The 16532-nt window shown below is 45.3% G+C and overlaps 12 non-coding genes and 1 pseudogene across 12 annotated transcripts; all 13 read left to right on the forward strand.

Moving 5' to 3' along the window:
- The first annotated feature begins 686 nt into the window (after positions 1-686).
- On the forward strand, positions 687-877 carry LOC141206000 (U2 spliceosomal RNA). The gene has a single exon (XR_012276669.1). It is a non-coding gene; the product is annotated as a U2 spliceosomal RNA (small nuclear RNA).
- A 1115-nt stretch (positions 878-1992) lies between these two features.
- LOC141206434 (U2 spliceosomal RNA) lies at positions 1993-2084 on the forward strand (annotated as a pseudogene).
- Positions 2085-2871: 787 nt separating this feature from the next.
- On the forward strand, positions 2872-3061 carry LOC141206282 (U2 spliceosomal RNA). The gene has a single exon (XR_012276928.1). It is a non-coding gene; the product is annotated as a U2 spliceosomal RNA (small nuclear RNA).
- Positions 3062-4176: 1115 nt separating this feature from the next.
- On the forward strand, positions 4177-4367 carry LOC141205609 (U2 spliceosomal RNA). Its single transcript, XR_012276291.1, has one exon. It is a non-coding gene; the product is annotated as a U2 spliceosomal RNA (small nuclear RNA).
- Positions 4368-5482: 1115 nt separating this feature from the next.
- LOC141205611 (U2 spliceosomal RNA) lies at positions 5483-5673 on the forward strand. The gene has a single exon (XR_012276293.1). It is a non-coding gene; the product is annotated as a U2 spliceosomal RNA (small nuclear RNA).
- A 1115-nt stretch (positions 5674-6788) lies between these two features.
- Positions 6789-6979, forward strand: LOC141205613 (U2 spliceosomal RNA). Its single transcript, XR_012276294.1, has one exon. It is a non-coding gene; the product is annotated as a U2 spliceosomal RNA (small nuclear RNA).
- Positions 6980-8094: 1115 nt separating this feature from the next.
- On the forward strand, positions 8095-8285 carry LOC141206126 (U2 spliceosomal RNA). The gene has a single exon (XR_012276792.1). It is a non-coding gene; the product is annotated as a U2 spliceosomal RNA (small nuclear RNA).
- Positions 8286-9400: 1115 nt separating this feature from the next.
- Positions 9401-9591, forward strand: LOC141205614 (U2 spliceosomal RNA). The gene has a single exon (XR_012276295.1). It is a non-coding gene; the product is annotated as a U2 spliceosomal RNA (small nuclear RNA).
- A 1112-nt stretch (positions 9592-10703) lies between these two features.
- LOC141205615 (U2 spliceosomal RNA) lies at positions 10704-10894 on the forward strand. The gene has a single exon (XR_012276296.1). It is a non-coding gene; the product is annotated as a U2 spliceosomal RNA (small nuclear RNA).
- A 1115-nt stretch (positions 10895-12009) lies between these two features.
- LOC141206037 (U2 spliceosomal RNA) lies at positions 12010-12200 on the forward strand. Its single transcript, XR_012276703.1, has one exon. It is a non-coding gene; the product is annotated as a U2 spliceosomal RNA (small nuclear RNA).
- Positions 12201-13314: 1114 nt separating this feature from the next.
- On the forward strand, positions 13315-13505 carry LOC141206039 (U2 spliceosomal RNA). The gene has a single exon (XR_012276705.1). It is a non-coding gene; the product is annotated as a U2 spliceosomal RNA (small nuclear RNA).
- A 1114-nt stretch (positions 13506-14619) lies between these two features.
- On the forward strand, positions 14620-14810 carry LOC141205616 (U2 spliceosomal RNA). The gene has a single exon (XR_012276297.1). It is a non-coding gene; the product is annotated as a U2 spliceosomal RNA (small nuclear RNA).
- A 1115-nt stretch (positions 14811-15925) lies between these two features.
- Positions 15926-16116, forward strand: LOC141205617 (U2 spliceosomal RNA). The gene has a single exon (XR_012276298.1). It is a non-coding gene; the product is annotated as a U2 spliceosomal RNA (small nuclear RNA).
- Positions 16117-16532: the final 416 nt, after the last annotated feature.

Below are 16532 nucleotides of genomic sequence, written 5' to 3' on the forward strand. Positions count from 1 at the left end.
CTGGTTACTCTGCTGCGCTTAAAATTTCTTTTTTGGTTTGCTACAATGCCTTTTCTGAAACGTTGTCTCCTTCTGCTGGAACACTGACTTCTTTCATTTAATGCCTGCAGACTATAAAAGAGAACCCAACCCAAAAAGTTTGGTTGATTAGTCTGTGGCATTCTGTTAAACTGTTGCTTATGGCGGTCTCTGTGAGCTTCACAGCGACATTCAGCCAGCCAGGTATCCTGCCTGCAGTAGATGGAATGTGGCAATGGAACGCTGGCTGCGCGTGTCATAATAGGCTCTGAGCCTTTATATACCTGTGCACAGCAGCAGCCACCTTCAGTCTGCTGCTGGACAGCCAGCAGCAGCAGCAGCAGGAGAGGTATGTAATCAGGAGCCCTCCTGCTAAGGGTAGACAGCTGCTCGTTCCACCCCACCCCCCGCCTTAATTGGTTCTCCTCCCTTCCAACGGTGTTGAGGCGGGTGGGAACAGCAGGGGGTGAAGGTGCTGTGTTTAAAGAGGTGGAGTTATGCAGATCTAAAACGCGTGGATTGCAGCAGCAGCAAGCCGAAAAGTGCAGGCATGTAAGGGATCTAGAGGTTGACAACATGTCTTCTTAACGGGAGTCCAGGAGCTCATCTCCACAAATGGACTTTTTAGGATCCTTGGGTGGCTCCGTAGTTTGAAACCAATTCTGGTTATCGCTTCTCGGCCTTTTGGCTAAGATCAAGTGTAGTATCTGTTCTTATCAGTTTAATATCTGATACGTCCCCTATCTGGGGACCATATATTAAATGGATTTTTAGAACAAGGAGATGGAAAAAGAGCTTGCTCTGTCCACTCCACGCATTGACCTGGTATTGCAGTATCTCCAGGACCGGTGCATCCCTTCTTTAATGCAGTTTCTAAAATCAGAAAGAATTGAATTCAATGTTTTTTGTTCATTTTGCTTGTTTGTCGGATTTTGGGATGGACTCTTTGGCTCTGCTTTTCTTCTCCTCATTGGATTTTTCATGTTCAAAGTTGCAGAAGCCAGATTACAAGCTCATTTTGGTTCAACTTCAGCAACTGTGCATTGCATTGCCATGTAATGTGATGCAATGCTATCTTTCTAGCTCTCCCTTTTTACTTCCTTTTGGATAAACAGACATATTAGGCAAGCATTTTGGAGCTTTCACCTAAATAACTACAGGTGGTGAGATAAGCTGCACAATATAATTGACCTTTCAGTATATTGTTGCACACACACCATCTATTTAGCAAATGCCCTTGTTATCAACAGCAGCCTTTTAAACTCACCTGAGCTAACAGGTATGTGCGCTGGTTACTCTGCTGCGCTTAAAATTTCTTTTTTGGTTTGCTACAATGCCTTTTCTGAAACGTTGTCTCCTTCTGCTGGAACACTGACTTCTTTCATTTAATGCCTGCAGACTATAAAAGAGAACCCAACCCAAAAAGTTTGGTTGATTAGTCTGTGGCATTCTGTTAAACTGTTGCTTATGGCGGTCTCTGTGAGCTTCTCAGCGACATTCAGCCAGCCAGGTATCCTGCCTGCAGTAGATGGAATGTGGCAATGGAACGCTGGCTGCGCGTGTCATAATAGGCTCTGAGCCTTTATATACCTGTGCACAGCAGCAGCCACCTTCAGTCTGCTGCTGGACAGCCAGCAGCAGCAGCAGCAGGAGAGGTATGTAATCAGGAGCCCTCCTGCTAAGGGTAGACAGCTGCTCGTTCCACCCCACCCCCCGCCTTAATTGGTTCTCCTCCCTTCCAACGGTGTTGAGGCGGGTGGGAACAGCAGGGGGTGAAGGTGCTGTGTTTAAAGAGGTGGAGTTATGCAGATCTAAAACGCGTGGATTGCAGCAGCAGCAAGCCGAAAAGTGCAGGCATGTAAGGGATCTAGAGGTTGACAACATGTCTTCTTAACGGGAGTCCAGGAGCTCATCTCCACAAATGGACTTTTTAGGATCCTTGGGTGGCTCCGTAGTTTGAAACCAATTCTGGTTATCGCTTCTCGGCCTTTTGGCTAAGATCAAGTGTAGTATCTTTCGAAAAGGCGGTTTTGGATGTTGGCCGCCCTAGTAGATTGATACATTATGCACACTGGGGTTTAGGCGCTTGTTAGTACGCCAGGTGGCTAATATAGTCATATGGTGGAAAGCATGGCCCCCCAGGATCGACGCCATTGGGCCGGGGAAGATCGAAAGCCCGAAGTGTGAAGTGCCCCAGGAGTGGTGACCCTGGGGTGCCTTAACTCACTGGGATTGGGAACCCCACTTGAGTTTATGGCACATTTGCACAAGCACTTCAAATTTTCTTTCTTCGCACACACCCTTATTCCGGGCCTTCTGGCCTTAGGATGGGGAATTTTTCAATTCCCGGTCGAAGGTCCGGGCAGTATTATACTGTGAAACCTTCACTATTTATTTAATTTCTTTGTCACTGTGTGTCCACTTATTCACGTGTGTCACGTCCTACTAGGATTTTGTCGGGATGCGGTTCCCTTACGGGTTCCTCTCTTGGCAGGTCTAGGGGGGGAGTGTGTGGCCATCAGGTTCCGCTCCCCCCTGAACCCCCCTGGCTCTCCTCTTTCGGGAGGAGAGCGTTGTTGGCTCCCCTCTTCCGGGAGGGGAGCACAGTCTTTGGCTCCCAGTGCCTTGCTCGGGTGAGAACTCGGGCAGGTGCTGGGGGTAAGATTGGGTCGCCTCTGGCTTCGGCTGGAGGTGGCTTTTTGTCCCTGTTCCTCGCTGTGGCCTTTTGGCTCGGAGGGACGGGGAATGGTTTGGGGGACCCTTCTCCTTTTGGAGAGGGTTTCAAGAAGACCAGCATCCTAGTGCACTTTTTTTGTGGCACTTGTCACTTTTTTAAGCGCACTCGGGTTTTGTACACGATTTCGGGCTTTCAAAAAAAAAAAAAAAAAAATCTGTTCTTATCAGTTTAATATCTGATACGTCCCCTATCTGGGGACCATATATTAAATGGATTTTTAGAACAGGGAGATGGAAAAAGAGCTTGCTCTGTCCACTCCACGCATTGACCTGGTATTGCAGTATCTCCAGGACCGGTGCACCCCTTCTTTAATGCAGTTTCTAAAATCAGAAAGAATTGAATTCAATGTTTTTTGTTCATTTTGCTTGTTTGTCGGATTTTGGGATGGACTCTTTGGCTCTGCTTTTCTTCTCCTCATTGGATTTTTCATGTTCAAAGTTGCAGAAGCCAGATTACAAGCTCATTTTGGTTCAACTTCAGCAACTGTGCATTGCATTGCCATGTAATGTGATGCAATGCTATCTTTCTAGCTCTCCCTTTTTACTTCCTTTTGGATAAACAGACATATTAGGCAAGCATTTTGGAGCTTTCACCTAAATAACTACAGGTGGTGAGATAAGCTGCACAATATAATTGACCTTTCAGTATATTGTTGCACACACACCATCTATTTAGCAAATGCCCTTGTTATCAACAGCAGCCTTTTAAACTCACCTGAGCTAACAGGTATGTGCGCTGGTTACTCTGCTGCGCTTAAAATTTCTTTTTTGGTTTGCTACAATGCCTTTTCTGAAACGTTGTCTCCTTCTGCTGGAACACTGACTTCTTTCATTTAATGCCTGCAGACTATAAAAGAGAACCCAACCCAAAAAGTTTGGTTGATTAGTCTGTGGCATTCTGTTAAACTGTTGCTTATGGCGGTCTCTGTGAGCTTCTCAGCGACATTCAGCCAGCCAGGTATCCTGCCTGCAGTAGATGGAATGTGGCAATGGAACGCTGGCTGCGCGTGTCATAATAGGCTCTGAGCCTTTATATACCTGTGCACAGCAGCAGCCACCTTCAGTCTGATGCTGGACAGCCAGCAGCAGCAGCAGCAGGAGAGGTATGTAATCAGGAGCCCTCCTGCTAAGGGTAGACAGCTGCTCGTTCCACCCCACCCCCCGCCTTAATTGGTTCTCCTCCCTTCCAACGGTGTTGAGGCGGGTGGGAACAGCAGGGGGTGAAGGTGCTGTGTTTAAAGAGGTGGAGTTATGCAGATCTAAAACGCGTGGATTGCAGCAGCAGCAAGCCGAAAAGTGCAGGCATGTAAGGGATCTAGAGGTTGACAACATGTCTTCTTAACGGGAGTCCAGGAGCTCATCTCCACAAATGGACTTTTTAGGATCCTTGGGTGGCTCCGTAGTTTGAAACCAATTCTGGTTATCGCTTCTCGGCCTTTTGGCTAAGATCAAGTGTAGTATCTGTTCTTATCAGTTTAATATCTGATACGTCCCCTATCTGGGGACCATATATTAAATGGATTTTTAGAACAGGGAGATGGAAAAAGAGCTTGCTCTGTCCACTCCACGCATTGACCTGGTATTGCAGTATCTCCAGGACCGGTGCACCCCTTCTTTAATGCAGTTTCTAAAATCAGAAAGAATTGAATTCAATGTTTTTTGTTCATTTTGCTTGTTTGTCGGATTTTGGGATGGACTCTTTGGCTCTGCTTTTCTTCTCCTCATTGGATTTTTCATGTTCAAAGTTGCAGAAGCCAGATTACAAGCTCATTTTGGTTCAACTTCAGCAACTGTGCATTGCATTGCCATGTAATGTGATGCAATGCTATCTTTCTAGCTCTCCCTTTTTACTTCCTTTTGGATAAACAGACATATTAGGCAAGCATTTTGGAGCTTTCACCTAAATAACTACAGGTGGTGAGATAAGCTGCACAATATAATTGACCTTTCAGTATATTGTTGCACACACACCATCTATTTAGCAAATGCCCTTGTTATCAACAGCAGCCTTTTAAACTCACCTGAGCTAACAGGTATGTGCGCTGGTTACTCTGCTGCGCTTAAAATTTCTTTTTTGGTTTGCTACAATGCCTTTTCTGAAACGTTGTCTCCTTCTGCTGGAACACTGACTTCTTTCATTTAATGCCTGCAGACTATAAAAGAGAACCCAACCCAAAAAGTTTGGTTGATTAGTCTGTGGCATTCTGTTAAACTGTTGCTTATGGCGGTCTCTGTGAGCTTCTCAGCGACATTCAGCCAGCCAGGTATCCTGCCTGCAGTAGATGGAATGTGGCAATGGAACGCTGGCTGCGCGTGTCATAATAGGCTCTGAGCCTTTATATACCTGTGCATAGCAGCAGCCACCTTCAGTCTGCTGCTGGACAGCCAGCAGCAGCAGCAGCAGGAGAGGTATGTAATCAGGAGCCCTCCTGCTAAGGGTAGACAGCTGCTCGTTCCACCCCACCCCCCGCCTTAATTGGTTCTCCTCCCTTCCAACGGTGTTGAGGCGGGTGGGAACAGCAGGGGGTGAAGGTGCTGTGTTTAAAGAGGTGGAGTTATGCAGATCTAAAACGCGTGGATTGCAGCAGCAGCAAGCCGAAAAGTGCAGGCATGTAAGGGATCTAGAGGTTGACAACATGTCTTCTTAACGGGAGTCCAGGAGCTCATCTCCACAAATGGACTTTTTAGGATCCTTGGGTGGCTCCGTAGTTTGAAACCAATTCTGGTTATCGCTTCTCGGCCTTTTGGCTAAGATCAAGTGTAGTATCTGTTCTTATCAGTTTAATATCTGATACGTCCCCTATCTGGGGACCATATATTAAATGGATTTTTAGAACAGGGAGATGGAAAAAGAGCTTGCTCTGTCCACTCCACGCATTGACCTGGTATTGCAGTATCTCCAGGACCGGTGCACCCCTTCTTTAATGCAGTTTCTAAAATCAGAAAGAATTGAATTCAATGTTTTGTGTTCATTTTGCTTGTTTGTCGGATTTTGGGATGGACTCTTTGGCTCTGCTTTTCTTCTCCTCATTGGATTTTTCATGTTCAAAGTTGCAGAAGCCAGATTACAAGCTCATTTTGGTTCAACTTCAGCAACTGTGCATTGCATTGCCATGTAATGTGATGCAATGCTATCTTTCTAGCTCTCCCTTTTTACTTCCTTTTGGATAAACAGACATATTAGGCAAGCATTTTGGAGCTTTCACCTAAATAACTACAGGTGGTGAGATAAGCTGCACAATATAATTGACCTTTCAGTATATTGTTGCACACACACCATCTATTTAGCAAATGCCCTTGTTATCAACAGCAGCCTTTTAAACTCACCTGAGCTAACAGGTATGTGCGCTGGTTACTCTGCTGCGCTTAAAATTTCTTTTTTGGTTTGCTACAATGCCTTTTCTGAAACGTTGTCTCCTTCTGCTGGAACACTGACTTCTTTCATTTAATGCCTGCAGACTATAAAAGAGAACCCAACCCAAAAAGTTTGGTTGATTAGTCTGTGGCATTCTGTTAAACTGTTGCTTATGGCGGTCTCTGTGAGCTTCTCAGCGACATTCAGCCAGCCAGGTATCCTGCCTGCAGTAGATGGAATGTGGCAATGGAACGCTGGCTGCGCGTGTCATAATAGGCTCTGAGCCTTTATATACCTGTGCACAGCAGCAGCCACCTTCAGTCTGCTGCTGGACAGCCAGCAGCAGCAGCAGCAGGAGAGGTATGTAATCAGGAGCCCTCCTGCTAAGGGTAGACAGCTGCTCGTTCCACCCCACCCCCCGCCTTAATTGGTTCTCCTCCCTTCCAACGGTGTTGAGGCGGGTGGGAACAGCAGGGGGTGAAGGTGCTGTGTTTAAAGAGGTGGAGTTATGCAGATCTAAAACGCGTGGATTGCAGCAGCAGCAAGCCGAAAAGTGCAGGCATGTAAGGGATCTAGAGGTTGACAACATGTCTTCTTAACGGGAGTCCAGGAGCTCATCTCCACAAATGGACTTTTTAGGATCCTTGGGTGGCTCCGTAGTTTGAAACCAATTCTGGTTATCGCTTCTCGGCCTTTTGGCTAAGATCAAGTGTAGTATCTGTTCTTATCAGTTTAATATCTGATACGTCCCCTATCTGGGGACCATATATTAAATGGATTTTTAGAACAGGGAGATGGAAAAAGAGCTTGCTCTGTCCACTCCACGCATTGACCTGGTATTGCAGTATCTCCAGGACCGGTGCACCCCTTCTTTAATGCAGTTTCTAAAATCAGAAAGAATTGAATTCAATGTTTTTTGTTCATTTTGCTTGTTTGTCGGATTTTGGGATGGACTCTTTGGCTCTGCTTTTCTTCTCCTCATTGGATTTTTCATGTTCAAAGTTGCAGAAGCCAGATTACAAGCTCATTTTGGTTCAACTTCAGCAACTGTGCATTGCATTGCCATGTAATGTGATGCAATGCTATCTTTCTAGCTCTCCCTTTTTACTTCCTTTTGGATAAACAGACATATTAGGCAAGCATTTTGGAGCTTTCACCTAAATAACTACAGGTGGTGAGATAAGCTGCACAATATAATTGACCTTTCAGTATATTGTTGCACACACACCATCTATTTAGCAAATGCCCTTGTTATCAACAGCAGCCTTTTAAACTCACCTGAGCTAACAGGTATGTGCGCTGGTTACTCTGCTGCGCTTAAAATTTCTTTTTTGGTTTGCTACAATGCCTTTTCTGAAACGTTGTCTCCTTCTGCTGGAACACTGACTTCTTTCATTTAATGCCTGCAGACTATAAAAGAGAACCCAACCCAAAAAGTTTGGTTGATTAGTCTGTGGCATTCTGTTAAACTGTTGCTTATGGCGGTCTCTGTGAGCTTCTCAGCGACATTCAGCCAGCCAGGTATCCTGCCTGCAGTAGATGGAATGTGGCAATGGAACGCTGGCTGCGCGTGTCATAATAGGCTCTGAGCCTTTATATACCTGTGCACAGCAGCAGCCACCTTCAGTCTGCTGCTGGACAGCCAGCAGCAGCAGCTGCAGGAGAGGTATGTAATCAGGAGCCCTCCTGCTAAGGGTAGACAGCTGCTCGTTCCACCCCACCCCCCGCCTTAATTGGTTCTCCTCCCTTCCAACGGTGTTGAGGCGGGTGGGAACAGCAGGGGGTGAAGGTGCTGTGTTTAAAGAGGTGGAGTTATGCAGATCTAAAACGCGTGGATTGCAGCAGCAGCAAGCCGAAAAGTGCAGGCATGTAAGGGATCTAGAGGTTGACAACATGTCTTCTTAACGGGAGTCCAGGAGCTCATCTCCACAAATGGACTTTTTAGGATCCTTGGGTGGCTCCATAGTTTGAAACCAATTCTGGTTATCGCTTCTCGGCCTTTTGGCTAAGATCAAGTGTAGTATCTGTTCTTATCAGTTTAATATCTGATACGTCCCCTATCTGGGTACCATATATTAAATGGATTTTTAGAACAGGGAGATGGAAAAAGAGCTTGCTCTGTCCACTCCACGCATTGACCTGGTATTGCAGTATCTCCAGGACCGGTGCACCCCTTCTTTAATGCAGTTTCTAAAATCAGAAAGAATTGAATTCAATGTTTTTTTTTCATTTTGCTTGTTTGTCGGATTTTGGGATGGACTCTTTGGCTCTGCTTTTCTTCTCCTCATTGGATTTTTCATGTTCAAAGTTGCAGAAGCCAGATTACAAGCTCATTTTGGTTCAACTTCAGCAACTGTGCATTGCATTGCCATGTAATGTGATGCAATGCTATCTTTCTAGCTCTCCCTTTTTACTTCCTTTTGGATAAACAGACATATTAGGCAAGCATTTTGGAGCTTTCACCTAAATAACTACAGGTGGTGAGATAAGCTGCACAATATAATTGACCTTTCAGTATATTGTTGCACACACACCATCTATTTAGCAAATGCCCTTGTTATCAACAGCAGCCTTTTAAACTCACCTGAGCTAACAGGTATGTGCGCTGGTTACTCTGCTGCGCTTAAAATTTCTTTTTTGGTTTGCTACAATGCCTTTTCTGAAACGTTGTCTCCTTCTGCTGGAACACTGACTTCTTTCATTTAATGCCTGCAGACTATAAAAGAGAACCCAACCCAAAAAGTTTGGTTGATTAGTCTGTGGCATTCTGTTAAACTGTTGCTTATGGCGGTCTCTGTGAGCTTCTCAGCGACATTCAGCCAGCCAGGTATCCTGCCTGCAGTAGATGGAATGTGGCAATGGAACGCTGGCTGCGCGTGTCATAATAGGCTCTGAGCCTTTATATACCTGTGCACAGCAGCAGCCACCTTCAGTCTGCTGCTGGACAGCCAGCAGCAGCAGCAGCAGGAGAGGTATGCAATCAGGAGCCCTCCTGCTAAGGGTAGACAGCTGCTCGTTCCACCCCACCCCCCGCCTTAATTGGTTCTCCTCCCTTCCAACGGTGTTGAGGCGGGTGGGAACAGCAGGGGGTGAAGGTGCTGTGTTTAAAGAGGTGGAGTTATGCAGATCTAAAACGCGTGGATTGCAGCAGCAGCAAGCCGAAAAGTGCAGGCATGTAAGGGATCTAGAGGTTGACAACATGTCTTCTTAACGGGAGTCCAGGAGCTCATCTCCACAAATGGACTTTTTAGGATCCTTGGGTGGCTCCGTAGTTTGAAACCAATTCTGGTTATCGCTTCTCGGCCTTTTGGCTAAGATCAAGTGTAGTATCTGTTCTTATCAGTTTAATATCTGATACGTCCCCTATCTGGGGACCATATATTAAATGGATTTTTAGAACAGGGAGATGGAAAAAGAGCTTGCTCTGTCCACTCCACGCATTGACCTGGTATTGCAGTATCTCCAGGACCGGTGCACCCCTTCTTTAATGCAGTTTCTAAAATCAGAAAGAATTGAATTCAATGTTTTTTGTTCATTTTGCTTGTTTGTCGGATTTTGGGATGGACTCTTTGGCTCTGCTTTTCTTCTCCTCATTGGATTTTTCATGTTCAAAGTTGCAGAAGCCAGATTACAAGCTCATTTTGGTTCAACTTCAGCAACTGTGCATTGCATTGCCATGTAATGTGATGCAATGCTATCTTTCTAGCTCTCCCTTTTTACTTCCTTTTGGATAAACAGACATATTAGGCAAGCATTTTGGAGCTTTCACCTAAATAACTACAGGTGGTGAGATAAGCTGCACAATATAATTGACCTTTCAGTATATTGTTGCACACACACCGTCTATTTAGCAAATGCCCTTGTTATCAACAGCAGCCTTTTAAACTCACCTGAGCTAACAGGTATGTGCGCTGGTTACTCTGCTGCGCTTAAAATTTCTTTTTTGGTTTGCTACAATGCCTTTTCTGAAACGTTGTCTCCTTCTGCTGGAACACTGACTTCTTTCATTTAATGCCTGCAGACTATAAAAGAGAACCCAACCCAAAAAGTTTGGTTGATTAGTCTGTGGCATTCTGTTAAACTGTTGCTTATGGCGGTCTCTGTGAGCTTCTCAGCGACATTCAGCCAGCCAGGTATCCTGCCTGCAGTAGATGGAATGTGGCAATGGAACGCTGGCTGCGCGTGTCATAATAGGCTCTGAGCCTTTATATACCTGTGCACAGCAGCAGCCACCTTCAGTCTGCTGCTGGACAGCCAGCAGCAGCAGCAGGAGAGGTATGTAATCAGGAGCCCTCCTGCTAAGGGTAGACAGCTGCTCGTTCCACCCCACCCCCCGCCTTAATTGGTTCTCCTCCCTTCCAACGGTGTTGAGGCGGGTGGGAACAGCAGGGGGTGAAGGTGCTGTGTTTAAAGAGGTGGAGTTATGCAGATCTAAAACGCGTGGGTTGCAGCAGCAGCAAGCCGAAAAGTGCAGGCATGTAAGGGATCTAGAGGTTGACAACATGTCTTCTTAACGGGAGTCCAGGAGCTCATCTCCACAAATGGACTTTTTAGGATCCTTGGGTGGCTCCGTAGTTTGAAACCAATTCTGGTTATCGCTTCTCGGCCTTTTGGCTAAGATCAAGTGTAGTATCTGTTCTTATCAGTTTAATATCTGATACGTCCCCTATCTGGGGACCATATATTAAATGGATTTTTAGAACAGGGAGATGGAAAAAGAGCTTGCTCTGTCCACTCCACGCATTGACCTGGTATTGCAGTATCTCCAGGACCGGTGCACCCCTTCTTTAATGCAGTTTCTAAAATCAGAAAGAATTGAATTCAATGTTTTTTGTTCATTTTGCTTGTTTGTCGGATTTTGGGATGGACTCTTTGGCTCTGCTTTTCTTCTCCTCATTGGATTTTTCATGTTCAAAGTTGCAGAAGCCAGATTACAAGCTCATTTTGGTTCAACTTCAGCAACTGTGCATTGCATTGCCATGTAATGTGATGCAATGCTATCTTTCTAGCTCTCCCTTTTTACTTCCTTTTGGATAAACAGACATATTAGGCAAGCATTTTGGAGCTTTCACCTAAATAACTACAGGTGGTGAGATAAGCTGCACAATATAATTGACCTTTCAGTATATTGTTGCACACACACCATCTATTTAGCAAATGCCCTTGTTATCAACAGCAGCCTTTTAAACTCACCTGAGCTAACAGGTATGTGCGCTGGTTACTCTGCTGCGCTTAAAATTTCTTTTTTGGTTTGCTACAATGCCTTTTCTGAAACGTTGTCTCCTTCTGCTGGAACACTGACTTCTTTCATTTAATGCCTGCAGACTATAAAAGAGAACCCAACCCAAAAAGTTTGGTTGATTAGTCTGTGGCATTCTGTTAAACTGTTGCTTATGGCGGTCTCTGTGAGCTTCTCAGCGACATTCAGCCAGCCAGGTATCCTGCCTGCAGTAGATGGAATGTGGCAATGGAACGCTGGCTGCGCGTGTCATAATAGGCTCTGAGCCTTTATATACCTGTGCACAGCAGCAGCCACCTTCAGTCTGCTGCTGGACAGCCAGCAGCAGCAGCAGCAGGAGAGGTATGTAATCAGGAGCCCTCCTGCTAAGGGTAGACAGCTGCTCGTTCCACCCCACCCCCCGCCTTAATTGGTTCTCCTCCCTTCCAACGGTGTTGAGGCGGGTGGGAACAGCAGGGGGTGAAGGTGCTGTGTTTAAAGAGGTGGAGTTATGCAGATCTAAAACGCGTGGATTGCAGCAGCAGCAAGCCGAAAAGTGCAGGCATGTAAGGGATCTAGAGGTTGACAACATGTCTTCTTAACGGGAGTCCAGGAGCTCATCTCCACAAATGGACTTTTTAGGATCCTTGGGTGGCTCCGTAGTTTGAAACCAATTCTGGTTATCGCTTCTCGGCCTTTTGGCTAAGATCAAGTGTAGTATCTGTTCTTATCAGTTTAATATCTGATACGTCCCCTATCTGGGGACCATATATTAAATGGATTTTTAGAACAGGGAGATGGAAAAAGAGCTTGCTCTGTCCACTCCACGCATTGACCTGGTACTGCAGTATCTCCAGGACCGGTGCACCCCTTCTTTAATGCAGTTTCTAAAATCAGAAAGAATTGAATTCAATGTTTTTTTTCATTTTGCTTGTTTGTCGGATTTTGGGATGGACTCTTTGGCTCTGCTTTTCTTCTCCTCATTGGATTTTTCATGTTCAAAGTTGCAGAAGCCAGATTACAAGCTCATTTTGGTTCAACTTCAGCAACTGTGCATTGCATTGCCATGTAATGTGATGCAATGCTATCTTTCTAGCTCTCCCTTTTTACTTCCTTTTGGATAAACAGACATATTAGGCAAGCATTTTGGAGCTTTCACCTAAATAACTACAGGTGGTGAGATAAGCTGCACAATATAATTGACCTTTCAGTATATTGTTGCACACACACCATCTATTTAGCAAATGCCCTTGTTATCAACAGCAGCCTTTTAAACTCACCTGAGCTAACAGGTATGTGCGCTGGTTACTCTGCTGCGCTTAAAATTTCTTTTTTGGTTTGCTACAATGCCTTTTCTGAAACGTTGTCTCCTTCTGCTGGAACACTGACTTCTTTCATTTAATGCCTGCAGACTATAAAAGAGAACCCAACCCAAAAAGTTTGGTTGATTAGTCTGTGGCATTCTGTTAAACTGTTGCTTATGGCGGTCTCTGTGAGCTTCTCAGCGACATTCAGCCAGCCAGGTATCCTGCCTGCAGTAGATGGAATGTGGCAATGGAACGCTGGCTGCGCGTGTCATAATAGGCTCTGAGCCTTTATATACCTGTGCACAGCAGCAGCCACCTTCAGTCTGCTGCTGGACAGCCAGCAGCAGCAGCAGCAGGAGAGGTATGTAATCAGGAGCCCTCCTGCTAAGGGTAGACAGCTGCTCGTTCCACCCCACCCCCCGCCTTAATTGGTTCTCCTCCCTTCCAACGGTGTTGAGGCGGGTGGGAACAGCAGGGGGTGAAGGTGCTGTGTTTAAAGAGGTGGAGTTATGCAGATCTAAAACGCGTGGATTGCAGCAGCAGCAAGCCGAAAAGTGCAGGCATGTAAGGGATCTAGAGGTTGACAACATGTCTTCTTAACGGGAGTCCAGGAGCTCATCTCCACAAATGGACTTTTTAGGATCCTTGGGTGGCTCCGTAGTTTGAAACCAATTCTGGTTATCGCTTCTCGGCCTTTTGGCTAAGATCAAGTGTAGTATCTGTTCTTATCAGTTTAATATCTGATACGTCCCCTATCTGGGGACCATATATTAAATGGATTTTTAGAACAGGGAGATGGAAAAAGAGCTTGCTCTGTCCACTCCACGCATTGACCTGGTACTGCAGTATCTCCAGGACCGGTGCACCCCTTCTTTAATGCAGTTTCTAAAATCAGAAAGAATTGAATTCAATGTTTTTTTTCATTTTGCTTGTTTGTCGGATTTTGGGATGGACTCTTTGGCTCTGCTTTTCTTCTCCTCATTGGATTTTTCATGTTCAAAGTTGCAGAAGCCAGATTACAAGCTCATTTTGGTTCAACTTCAGCAACTGTGCGTTGCATTGCCATGTAATGTGATGCAATGCTATCTTTCTAGCTCTCCCTTTTTACTTCCTTTTGGATAAACAGACATATTAGGCAAGCATTTTGGAGCTTTCACCTAAATAACTACAGGTGGTGAGATAAGCTGCACAATATAATTGACCTTTCAGTATATTGTTGCACACACACCATCTATTTAGCAAATGCCCTTGTTATCAACAGCAGCCTTTTAAACTCACCTGAGCTAACAGGTATGTGCGCTGGTTACTCTGCTGCGCTTAAAATTTCTTTTTTGGTTTGCTACAATGCCTTTTCTGAAACGTTGTCTCCTTCTGCTGGAACACTGACTTCTTTCATTTAATGCCTGCAGACTATAAAAGAGAACCCAACCCAAAAAGTTTGGTTGATTAGTCTGTGGCATTCTGTTAAACTGTTGCTTATGGCGGTCTCTGTGAGCTTCTCAGCGACATTCAGCCAGCCAGGTATCCTGCCTGCAGTAGATGGAATGTGGCAATGGAACGCTGGCTGCGCGTGTCATAATAGGCTCTGAGCCTTTATATACCTGTGCACAGCAGCAGCCACCTTCAGTCTGCTGCTGGACAGCCAGCAGCAGCAGCAGCAGGAGAGGTATGTAATCAGGAGCCCTCCTGCTAAGGGTAGACAGCTGCTCGTTCCACCCCACCCCCCGCCTTAATTGGTTCTCCTCCCTTCCAACGGTGTTGAGGCGGGTGGGAACAGCAGGGGGTGAAGGTGCTGTGTTTAAAGAGGTGGAGTTATGCAGATCTAAAACGCGTGGATTGCAGCAGCAGCAAGCCGAAAAGTGCAGGCATGTAAGGGATCTAGAGGTTGACAACATGTCTTCTTAACGGGAGTCCAGGAGCTCATCTCCACAAATGGACTTTTTAGGATCCTTGGGTGGCTCCGTAGTTTGAAACCAATTCTGGTTATCGCTTCTCGGCCTTTTGGCTAAGATCAAGTGTAGTATCTGTTCTTATCAGTTTAATATCTGATACGTCCCCTATCTGGGGACCATATATTAAATGGATTTTTAGAACAGGGAGATGGAAAAAGAGCTTGCTCTGTCCACTCCACGCATTGACCTGGTATTGCAGTATCTCCAGGACCGGTGCACCCCTTCTTTAATGCAGTTTCTAAAATCAGAAAGAATTGAATTCAATGTTTTTTGTTCATTTTGCTTGTTTGTCGGATTTTGGGATGGACTCTTTGGCTCTGCTTTTCTTCTCCTCATTGGATTTTTCATGTTCAAAGTTGCAGAAGCCAGATTACAAGCTCATTTTGGTTCAACTTCAGCAACTGTGCATTGCATTGCCATGTAATGTGATGCAATGCTATCTTTCTAGCTCTCCCTTTTTACTTCCTTTTGGATAAACAGACATATTAGGCAAGCATTTTGGAGCTTTCACCTAAATAACTACAGGTGGTGAGATAAGCTGCACAATATAATTGACCTTTCAGTATATTGTTGCACACACACCATCTATTTAGCAAATGCCCTTGTTATCAACAGCAGCCTTTTAAACTCACCTGAGCTAACAGGTATGTGCGCTGGTTACTCTGCTGCGCTTAAAATTTCTTTTTTGGTTTGCTACAATGCCTTTTCTGAAACGTTGTCTCCTTCTGCTGGAACACTGACTTCTTTCATTTAATGCCTGCAGACTATAAAAGAGAACCCAACCCAAAAAGTTTGGTTGATTAGTCTGTGGCATTCTGTTAAACTGTTGCTTATGGCGGTCTCTGTGAGCTTCTCAGCGACATTCAGCCAGCCAGGTATCCTGCCTGCAGTAGATGGAATGTGGCAATGGAACGCTGGCTGCGCGTGTCATAATAGGCTCTGAGCCTTTATATACCTGTGCACAGCAGCAGCCACCTTCAGTCTGCTGCTGGACAGCCAGCAGCAGCAGCAGCAGGAGAGGTATGTAATCAGGAGCCCTCCTGCTAAGGGTAGACAGCTGCTCGTTCCACCCCACCCCCCGCCTTAATTGGTTCTCCTCCCTTCCAACGGTGTTGAGGCGGGTGGGAACAGCAGGGGGTGAAGGTGCTGTGTTTAAAGAGGTGGAGTTATGCAGATCTAAAACGCGTGGATTGCAGCAGCAGCAAGCCAAAAAGTGCAGGCATGTAAGGGATCTAGAGGTTGACAACATGTCTTCTTAACGGGAGTCCAGGAGCTCATCTCCACAAATGGACTTTTTAGGATCCTTGGGTGGCTCCGTAGTTTGAAACCAATTCTGGTTATCGCTTCTCGGCCTTTTGGCTAAGATCAAGTGTAGTATCTGTTCTTATCAGTTTAATATCTGATACGTCCCCTATCTGGGGACCATATATTAAATGGATTTTTAGAACAGGGAGATGGAAAAAGAGCTTGCTCTGTCCACTCCACGCATTGACCTGGTATTGCAGTATCTCCAGGACCGGTGCACCCCTTCTTTAATGCAGTTTCTAAAATCAGAAAGAATTGAATTCAATGTTTTTTGTTCATTTTGCTTGTTTTTCGGATTTTGGGATGGACTCTTTGGCTCTGCTTTTCTTCTCCTCATTGGATTTTTCATGTTCAAAGTTGCAGAAGCCAGATTACAAGCTCATTTTGGTTCAACTTCAGCAACTGTGCATTGCATTGCCATGTAATGTGATGCAATGCTATCTTTCTAGCTCTCCCTTTTTACTTCCTTTTGGATAAACAGACATATTAGGCAAGCATTTTGGAGCTTTCACCTAAATAACTACAGGTGGTGAGATAAGCTGCACAATATAATTGACCTTTCAGTATATTGTTGCACACACACCATCTATTTAGCAAATGCCCTTGTTATCAACAGCAGCCTTTTAAACTCACCTGAGCTA

Source organism: Phyllobates terribilis, unplaced genomic scaffold, assembly GCF_046119375.1.
Source record: "Phyllobates terribilis strain yellow unplaced genomic scaffold, ASM4611937v1 Scaffold_142__1_contigs__length_4687701, whole genome shotgun sequence".
Lineage (NCBI taxonomy): Eukaryota > Metazoa > Chordata > Amphibia > Anura > Dendrobatidae > Phyllobates > Phyllobates terribilis.